The following is a 10,487-nucleotide window of genomic DNA, read 5'->3' as shown; positions in this document are numbered from 1 at the left end:
TTAACCCCGCGCCTTTCATGCCCCAAGTTGCTGCTGAGGACTGGATCGTGCACCCGCTGCCACTCAAGGGCATGCTGATGGGTTCGGTGGGAGATATCGAGACGCCGGCTAACACTGTCACCTGTACTATTGACTCGTGGCGGAGAGTGACGAAGTTGCTAGGAGCTCCTATGCTCTACTCACCGGCAATGCCCCTCGCATACCACCCGAAACTTTCGCTGTTAACGGAACGTGGATTCAGATCCATGTGCACCCGTGTACATCTTAACACCTGGGGCGATTTATTTCAAGCTGGACGGTTCCGCACCAAGGAACAGATTTTCCTGAACACCCCGCCGACGCCAATGGAGGTGTTCTATTATATTCGGCTTCGCCAGGGTATGAGGGATATACTCCCCAGCTTCCCGGAGGAACCGGGCACGGTCCTGCCTATGCATATATTGCTGGTGTCGGACGGCAAACATTTGGTGTCGAAATTGTATGCCGCCATTCGAGAGCAGCGTCCCCCTGTCCTGGCCAAGGCGCGAGCTGCCTGGGACTCTGAACTGCCCACGGCACTCACCGATGACCAATGGAAATATTGCTGCTCAGTCACGGCCAAAATCTCCTCCAGCTGTAGACTGAAAATTATTCACTACAAGTTTGTACAGCGATACTACTACACTCCAGTTCGGAAGTTGCGTTTTCACCTTTCGGACGATGATAGATGTGCGAGATGCCGGGCGGAGGGCGCAGATTTCCTCCATCTGGCTTGGGAGTGTGGAGCTATTCAGGCATACTGGGAACAGGTGCATGCTGCGCTCCAAGTAATGATAGCTGGTCCTCTTCCCAGTGACCCTGTGGTGATGCTGCTGGGCTACACCAGGGATGTGCCCAAGGCTGACCGCCGATATGTTGATGTTGCGTTGCTACTTGCAAGGAGAAGAATTGCGTGCAGATGGGGTAGGGGACGGGCGCCAAAATTTAAGGAGTGGTTGGACGATCTCACATACTGCCAGGATCAACATGGCGTCTACGCAGAGCTGATGCCCGCCCGTTGTAAACCCAGCGACTTTTGGTCCCCCTTGCAGGTGTACTGGTTGTCTCAGACAACTCACAGCGACTCCTCCGGAGATGACGAGTCGATGCCAGGCCCGTGAGCGTGCATAGATACCTCACACCACACACACCACACTATATGTCACACGTTGGAGTGAGCCTGATCTGCCCTGCCTGGGGAGTGATGAGATGACAGCCGTTGGGGTGACGCTAAGAAGCCCGGCAAATGTATGATACACTCAGCGTTGCTTGCGCGACCGTTCGCTCCTCCTCTTCCACTACTTTGAAGTGGTGGGCCTGGGGGAGCGCTTAAACGTGATGGTCCCTACGGTCGCGAGTCGCTGGGGATGGCTGATGTGCTGAAGAGCGCTGGGCCCTGATCTGGGATGCACCCTATGCTGATCACTCCCTCACTGACTACCATTGGGTTACTTGACGGAACAGCGCTCGCTTGCTGCACATACGACACGATATTATACAGGGGGGTGTAGATAGATAACCAATTGATACCGAGACGGACGTGGGTTGACGTAACCAGCGGTCTTTCCCACCCCGCTTGCCGAGATGCCTATGTGTGTTGGATTGGGACTATACATCCGCAACATGCGCCCCTGGTTTTATAAGGGGGGTGGGGCTTCAGGAGTTGATGTATCTCATTCCAGGACACTATAAGTACTGCATGCACAGAACCAGCCCTTGTAAAGATGATTTTTTTGTCCATTGTATGTACCATGCACAGTAATGTATTGTATTATTAATGCTATGATCTTCATGCCTCTGTGTCGGATGCCACTAATAAAAAAGGTTTAATATAAAAAAAAAAACAAAAAAAAAAAAACAAATGCGTCTGACTCGTCGAACGCCGTTCCGGAGGCCTGACTGGCGCGGGTTCCACCTGCGAAACCCGACGGTGAGCCCAGTGCCCGGTCAACTAGAGGCACGCATCACAGCAGACAGGCCGGACTGGCAGGCGCCATTTTATACAGGACGCGTCGACCGCCATATTACCGCTGACACACAATAACTCCACATAAGGGCGGCGAGGACGTTGGCGTGGAGCAGGGACTGCCGCGTTGCTGCAAAACCAAGGTACGGAGACATTATGCAGTGCCAGATACGATCTAGAGGGTGGGGTCCATGTAGTGCCGCGGGGACTCACGACTGTCCGGAAAAGTGCATGAGGCAGTGCCCGAGGTGAACCGGGGGGAAATTGGCATCGCACTTGCTAGCTGTGCGGCCCCCGGGTGTGCTGGGTGCGGCGTCTGGCGAATATTCAGGCTGCTGTGGGGCGCCAGACCATTGCAAGGATGACGGCGGCACCCCAGCTGAATGTCAACCGGGGGCACTGGTGGAGTCTAACGCTTGAGACGGATGCGGCCCTGATGTTCTGCGGAGCACCCACCCATGCATATGTACAAACGCCTGTAAAACGGCTGTGATTCCTGAGTACACGGCAACTTTAGGATAACTGCACACACTCTGACACCGGATACGCGAGAGGGGCATTGCAGCCGTCGCCCTGCAGACAAGGGCCATGGGAAGGAATAGGGCTAAGGTACAAGACCACGGCACCAACGCCGATATTCAATCTACAGGATCGGAGGATCCGCTGGCCTCCTCCAACATGGAGATCGTACCGCCGACAGGCAAGAATACACAGGACGCTAAACTAGACCTTATACTAGCCGAAATAAAGGCATCCAGGGAGGCACTGGAGCAGCGTGTGGACAATATGGCGACAGGCCTATCGCTCCTCAGGGCGGATCACAACAAACTGGCAGAAAAGGTCTCTGAACACAAGATTGTGCTGGATGACCTAATTCCGCAACAAACAGATCACTCCACGAAACTAGAAAACATGGAAAAACAGATCAAACTGCTCTGGGACAAGATGGACGACGCGGAAGGGCGTGCCCGCCGAAACAACGTGCACATTTTGGGAATTCCGGAGCGCAGTGAGGGGAGGAACCCCACGCAATTTGTGGAGGACTGGCTGAAGAAGATTGTGGGCCCACAAGATCTTACCCCGCTGTACAGCGTGGAGAGGGCGAACAGGATGCCGGCGAAGCCACCTAGACCGGGAGCGCCGCCACGCCCTCTAATAGCACGTCTTTTGCATTATAAAGACAGAGACTCAGTGCTGAGAGTGGCGAGAGAAAAAGCTCCACTGAGGTACGAGGATAAGACCATCTCAGTGTACCCAGACTTCACCCCCCGGCAGTACAGAGGGCAAGATCAACATTCCTGGGGGTGAAGCGCAAGCTACAGGACAGAAATCTGAAATATGCTCTGCTGTTTCCAGCTCGCCTCAAAATACTGCATGATAACAAGTCGTATTTTTTCGACACACCTGAAGAAGTGGCGGAGTGGATGGAAGTAACGCTGACTCCGCCAAATACACAAGATCTGTTCGAAGAGGACCAGGGCGGAGGACCCTCACACCAGGGGGAGCGGCATCGGACTGATGTACAAGAGGAACACGCAAGAAAGTCTTCGGCAAGTGGAGGGGCAACGTCGGCCAGAACTGGGAAGACAACGGAGATCGGCCTACTGACGGAGGCTGCGCTAGCAGCACATGACGCAAGAGGCAAATCAGCTATGGACAGCCGCTCTGACACGCAAACGGAGGTGTCGGGCTCGGCTGATAGCCTGCAGCTCTTCCCCAAAATCACGGCACAAGTGGCAAATGAACTCTGACCGCACCACCAGAAGACTCCAATTGGTAAAGTATGAACTTTGCGCAGGGGGCGATCGGGGGTGAGGGACGCACTAGCCAAGGGCATGCTGAAGCGACACCAACAAGCTCAGGACTGGTGTAAGTGGATCTCTCTCCCCACCACATAGACATGTTTTGGTTCTATACTTGCCCACGTTGGGCAAAAATGTTTGGACCCCGAGGGTTTTCAATTGGGGACCTTGGAGTTGTGGGGCTACATGTTGTTATGGCACTGGGGTCACGGCAGATTCTGTATACACTCTTCCTGGTGCAGAGCCCGCAGACCCAAATGGGGACTCTTAACGACTACAAAATATGCACCTGGAACGTACGAGGTATGGGGTCTATCCACAAGAGACATAGACTATTGGCACAACTCAACTGAAGGAACGTTAAGATAGCTTGCCTCCAATAGACCCATCTGAACTGTGCAGAGAGTGGGAAGCTACTCAAAAAATGGAAAGGGCAATTGTTTGCTACCTCTTATTCTGTGTTCTCGAGAGGGGCAGCTGTGTGGCTGAGGAACTCAGTTCCCTTTAAGTTGGTGGAGAAGAGATTAGACACGGAGGGTAGATATGTATTCATCCGCGGGTTGTTAGATGGCTCCCCTGTTGTGATAGGCAGTATTTATGCACCGAACTCAGGCCAATCAGACTTTTTGACTAACATCAATAGAGTGTTGGCGGAATGGGCAGACTACCATTGGATTATAGGTGGGGACTTTAACGCAGTATGGGATATTTCGATGGACAGGTCACATCCACCCCTACAGGCCACTGAGAATAGAAGACAGGCTGATGCGCTTGCGCAATGGGCGGAGGGATGGAATCTAGCGGACGCATGGCGATGTAAACACTTGCTGAATAGGGAATACACCTTCTACTCACCACCCCATAGGTTGCATACCAGGATAGACCACGTCTTTTGCGCTAAAACACTGATGGGGGCGGTAACCATGGCGGAACATATGGGCAAGACTTTATCTGACCACAACCCGGTGGAGGTTACATTCCAATGGGGTAGGATTCCAATACCCATACCAACGTGGCGTCTCCCGCCAGACCTACTGGAAGACACGGTCTTTTGCACAACACTCGCTGACGCAATATCCAGATACTTTGACATAAACACTGGTTCGGCAAGCTCCCGGCAAATAGAATGGGACGCCTTTAAAGTGTCCATCAGAGGAGAGGCGATGAGTACACGGGTGGGCATGAGGCATAATGTCATGGAAAGGCTCTGAGAGGTAGAGGGGCGCATGGCTATGCTTGAAAGCGAGGCGGCCGGCACGAACGTACCCTTCACGCCACTTCAAGAGGCACATATCCAACACGCAGAGTTACTGGAGGAGTTGCGAGTGCTGGATTATAGAGATAATACATGCAGACAGCATGCACAAGCAGAGAGGGCAGGACCCTTGCTAGCCCGAATGATACGGGAGGAGCCAGTACATCTGCCTATAATGGAGGTCACCGATCAGGGGGGGTCACTAGCAACGACACAATTAGGCATTAACACCGCCTTTAGGGACTACTATGAAACACTGTATGGCCTGCTTAGACCACTATCTGACACGGCATTTGAAGAGTTTATGGAGGGACTGGACTTTACACGACTTGAGGGACGACAGAGTGAGGAGCTCTCACACCCTATCCTGATTGCGGAGATACGCCAGGCTGTACGCGCGCTCCCGCGGAATAAGACCCCTGGAACGGACAGCCTTCCAGCGGAATTTTATGGAGCCTTTATTGATCTCCTGGCCCCGCGCCTCCTTGTGGTGTACCAGGAAGCGCTCCGAACACGGGGCCTCCCGCAATCATCGCTACAGGCTCTAATAGTGTCACTACTGAAGCCGGGCAGGAACGGCTTACACCTGGCTGAGTATAGGCCTCTGTCTTTACTAAACACAGATTGCAAAATATTGAGTAAAATCCTGGCGACGAGGCTGGCCCAGTATGTTTCGCGGCTGATGCACCCCGACCAGTGCGGCTTCGTTCCGGGCAGGAGCACTGCTATGAACCTACGACGGCTCAGTCAACTCATGCTCGGCGGGCCAGTGCCGGTGGGTACAGAGGGATGTATTTCCCTAGATCTGAAGCAGGCCTTTGATTCCCTTAGATGGGACTACATGTTTGCAGCTCTTGCAAGGTTCGGAATACCACCTGAGTATATTGCATGGGTCCAGCTGCTGTACTCCCGCCCAACGGCCCGGGTCCGCATGAATAGATGCATTTCGGAGCAACTGGACATAGCGAAGGGCACAAGGAAGGGATGTCCACTGTCCCCGCTATTGTTTATATTGGCATTAGAGCCATTTCTCTGCAAACTTCGTGGGTCGACACAACACAGGGGCATACATAGGGATGGGGCGACCCATGTGGTGTCGGCGTATGCAGATGATATAATACTGTATTTCAGAGATCTGAAAGGGGGATCGGACCCCGTCCCTGACATCTTCGAAAGCTTCCGCACACTATCGGGGCTTACTATTAGTGAGCCCAAATGCTACGGGTTCTATTTCTCGGGGGCGGGAGTCCAACTGCCCTTCACACCACATACTTTCCAAGTGGCGGAGACAACCTTCCGTTACCTTGGGATACAGGTATACAGAGGGGCAAGGGATATGCTGGATGGCAATCTAGGGAGAGCATCCACAGCGCTGAAATCACAGGTGCAGTTTTGGACAGCGCTGCCGCTATCGGTGGCGGGCAGGGTGACCATCTCTAAGATGGTGGTACTACCCCGCCTCCTTTACTACTTCACGAACTTGCCATTTATGGTCCCTGCTTCCATGTTCAAAACTTTAAATACCCTACTGACAGAGCTGGTGTGGGGTTCCGGGAGAAGACGTATCAGCTTAATCAGACTACAGCCCCCCACTGCGGCAGGCGGTCCCGGATCTACAAGCATACAACTTTGCCTGTCAACTGTAATGGTTGGCTTATTGGTTGGCGGGGCGTAACTTGCACGAAATTGACATGTCGGAGACGGACTGGAGTAGGGGGAGAATCCACACCCTGGTGCTGCCAAAGGCGGTAGTCCCGAGGACAGTGCCTCCCCTGCTTAGACTTGCGATTGACTATTGGAGGCAGTCAGTGAGATATACATCCCGTGCGTCATCATATGCCCCCACGATACCACTACTAGGACTCCCAGTGGGGCTGAGACCACTCTCGAATCAAATGCTCACGGAGTGGCATGATGCGGGAGTGTCACAGGTCGGGGACCTGTTTGCATACGGCAGGGTTATGACATTTGAAGACTTCCGGAATGCACATCACACATCGGGAGGGCTTTTTTTGCTGCACGCTGGGGTGCGTCGCTATATCGCACAGACATGGGCGCCGAATGGAGCAGAGCCACTCACGAACCCACTACTCACAATGCAGTACCTAATGGGATCGGGCAGTCACCTGACAAAATGGATAACACACAGTATAAGAGAGGGCAGGGCAGTCTTGTTGCAGCCATTACGAGACAAATGGGAACACGATATAGGGAGACCAGTCAGGGATAAGGAGTGGGATCGAATTCTTAAAATCCCAAAGAAGGTATTGAGAAACCCAAAATTCAAATTCATACAGCTTATGATTCTGCATAGGGCATACCTGACACCCCACCGTCTGCACACAATGTTCCCCAACACGGCTGACACGTGCCACCGGTGCGGCGCGGAAGACGCGCGGCTGATACATATGTTATGGGAATGCCCTAAACTGGGATACTACTGGACGACAATACATGATGACTTGGCCAGACTGGTTCCCTCCAAACCATACACTGCACTGGAGTATGCCATATTGGGACTGGGCCCTATAGAAAGTAAGAAAAGCGTAGGCACACGTTTCACTGATCTAGCTTTGCTGCTTGCGAGACACACCATAACAATGAGGTGGAAATCGCCCAGGCCGCCAGATCCTGAGATGTGGAGGGCGGAGGTGATTCGATGGGGGAAGGCGGAGAGCGTGATATTACAGCGCGAAGAGCGTAGGAGACTCAGGAAGACCCTCATTTCATTAGATTGGAATACGTTACTAGGGTCCTTTGAGGCAGGTGAGGACGATGCAACTGACCATTCTGCTGCTGAGGCCTAAGGGATGTGATGTTATGCATATGGACTATGGTGCCCTCTCTCGGGCTGGGGCCAAAACATACTACAAATGTTGTGTATACTTCTGGGTGCACGGAACAGACTCAAAATACGCGAAAAACTATATATAGTCCTCTGTAACGTTGTGACAGGTTCGCAACAAGTACACTGATTCTAATAGAGTGGGCCAGGAACCATGACTGCCTAAATATGACTCATGTAAGTGCCAAGGGAGGGAGGGGAAGGGTGGGGGGTGTTATATTGGGAATGTTTTGGAAATTATAAAAATGAAAATGGTTAATTACTGAACCGATATGGCGATTGTGTGCACCTAAGAAATGTGAAGATTACAATTATGTTCGGTGTGTCATAAATGCTTTTTTTAATTCTGCTAATAAAAAGGTTTTAAAAAAAAATATATATATATATCTTTTGCCATTACATGTTCCTATTCTGTCTACCTTTTGCACATGTAATGGTTTTTGAAACATTGAAGTGACATATTTTAACTGTGGATACTTGGAATAAGTGCTGTTTACAGACATTCATGATGTCAGACACTAATGACTTTTAAATTACACCACTATAATTGCTGTGTCCTCATACCTTGTTAAGATGTCTGACTATAGTACTGATGCTGGGATATGTATCTAAGGGCATTTTTCCAAAATTAATTCATGTTTTTGAAGGATCTCTATGTTCAGTTGTGTTCACATTTCATGTTCTGGTTATCTCTAAGCGTGTTGCTTGGTATATTGTGAATTGACACCAACTGTGTTTATATTCTACACATAGGTATCGCAGACGATCTGCAGTCCACAGTTCCTTTCCTGACCTGGCAACCATGGAAGAAAGTAACACCATCAGGAAGTACAACTTCAGAAGGCCAATCATTAAAGACTTGACTGCACAGTTGTCACCTCATCTACAGCCTGGTCGGCCATATCCAGCTGCACTGATAGACAAAGTTAAAGTTATAGCAGCTTTACATTTCTTTGCCACCTTTCAATACACAGTGGCAACATCTGGTGGGATGTCACAAACCATGTTCATCCGTGTTCTGCGCGATGTTTTGGGGGCATTGCTGCATTATCTGTGCCAATACATAAAGTTTCAAATGCCTGGAGAATTTGGAGACATCAAGGGTTCATTTTATGCATTGGGACAGTTACCCCATGTAATGACGCGTACATCATGAGGAACAGTGCCATCTCCGGTTTGATGTCACAGGCACAACATTACCGTTCCTTTGCTTATTGGTAGGTGATGTGACATGTGTGCTGTGTTGTGTGTAGATTGTATGTCTGATAATGCTCTGTCAACCAACTATTGAAACACATTTTCTGTTTTCAATGTAGGAGACTCTGGGTATCCCAACCAACCTTGGTTACTGACGCCACTACGTAACCCAGTCACCCCTGCCAAAATGCAGTATAAATGAGGCACATAGTTGAAGCCGGAGAGTCATTGAGCATACTTTTGGCCTCCTGAAGACAAGATTCTGCTGTCTCGATCGGACGGGAGGAGCCCTACAATATGCACCATTGAAGGTGTGCAACATTAAGACTGCTTGCTGCATGCTCCACAACCTGGCTTTACAGAGGGAAATTCCACTTATACAGGACGATGAAGACCAGCATCCACCAGCGAGGGAGGATCCTGGACTCGGACATGACGGCAGTGGAAAGAATGATGATGGTGTGGATTTGAGGCAACAGCTTATCAACATGAGTGTAGGTATGCAATAAAAGTAGGGTAGTACCCCCAAGTGTTTGTTGTTGTGTTGCTTGTGCACAATGTGAATGTATGTTTGTGAGTGTATACAAATTGGCATGATGTTAGTTGTATGATAAGTGTTTGCGAGATAGAAAAGTTGATATATACAGTGTTACTGAGAATCATAGGTAGTGTACATGTTGACAATCTTGTGCTTCAGATGACATTGTTGTCAAAATTGAAGAGGCTTAGCCATGTGTGCCAAACTCTGTTCTATGTTTCTCCTTACCAGGGTACTTGGCTGTGTCAACCATGCAATTTGTGACCTCACCAGACACCTGATGCTGTGACCTACCCCAACATTGGGCTTGTTTGTAAATCCATGGCACGCACTTCCTTTTGAACTGATGGGCATTTGTCTTCACTTTACAGTTTTTCTTACTGTGTGATGTCCATTCAAATTGGGTTAATGCACCAGGTTGTGTCACGGAAATGAACCTAAGATACACAATGACTCATGCCTTGTGTGTTTTCACACATCCAGAGTTGTTTTGTTAAACTAAACATGCTCCATGATGCCCTGTTATGCTAATAAAAGTGTGTTATTGTGTTTGAAAATGGTGCTAGTATTTTAAGCAATATACTTGCATTGCATCTGAAGAATGTGCTACGAGATGTGCCATGACCTGGATGTGTCCATCTAGCATGCTGTGACAATTTACATATACTCACATGCCAGTAAGGTTCTCCTTCAAAGTAATGTGTTACCAATGTTGTGCATACTTTCTTCTTTGCCTTTTTCAACATCATTACAGTTATTACATTAGGTATTCAAAGTAACAAAATTACCACTTCTTTTTGTACCGAGTGATTTATATGAGTGCATAATGTTAAGATATCTGTGCACATCATGGTGGTAACATCATG

Source organism: Lissotriton helveticus, chromosome 6, assembly GCF_964261635.1.
Source record: "Lissotriton helveticus chromosome 6, aLisHel1.1, whole genome shotgun sequence".
Classification (NCBI taxonomy): domain Eukaryota; kingdom Metazoa; phylum Chordata; class Amphibia; order Caudata; family Salamandridae; genus Lissotriton; species Lissotriton helveticus.
Note: the sequence above shows the minus strand (reverse complement) of the source record.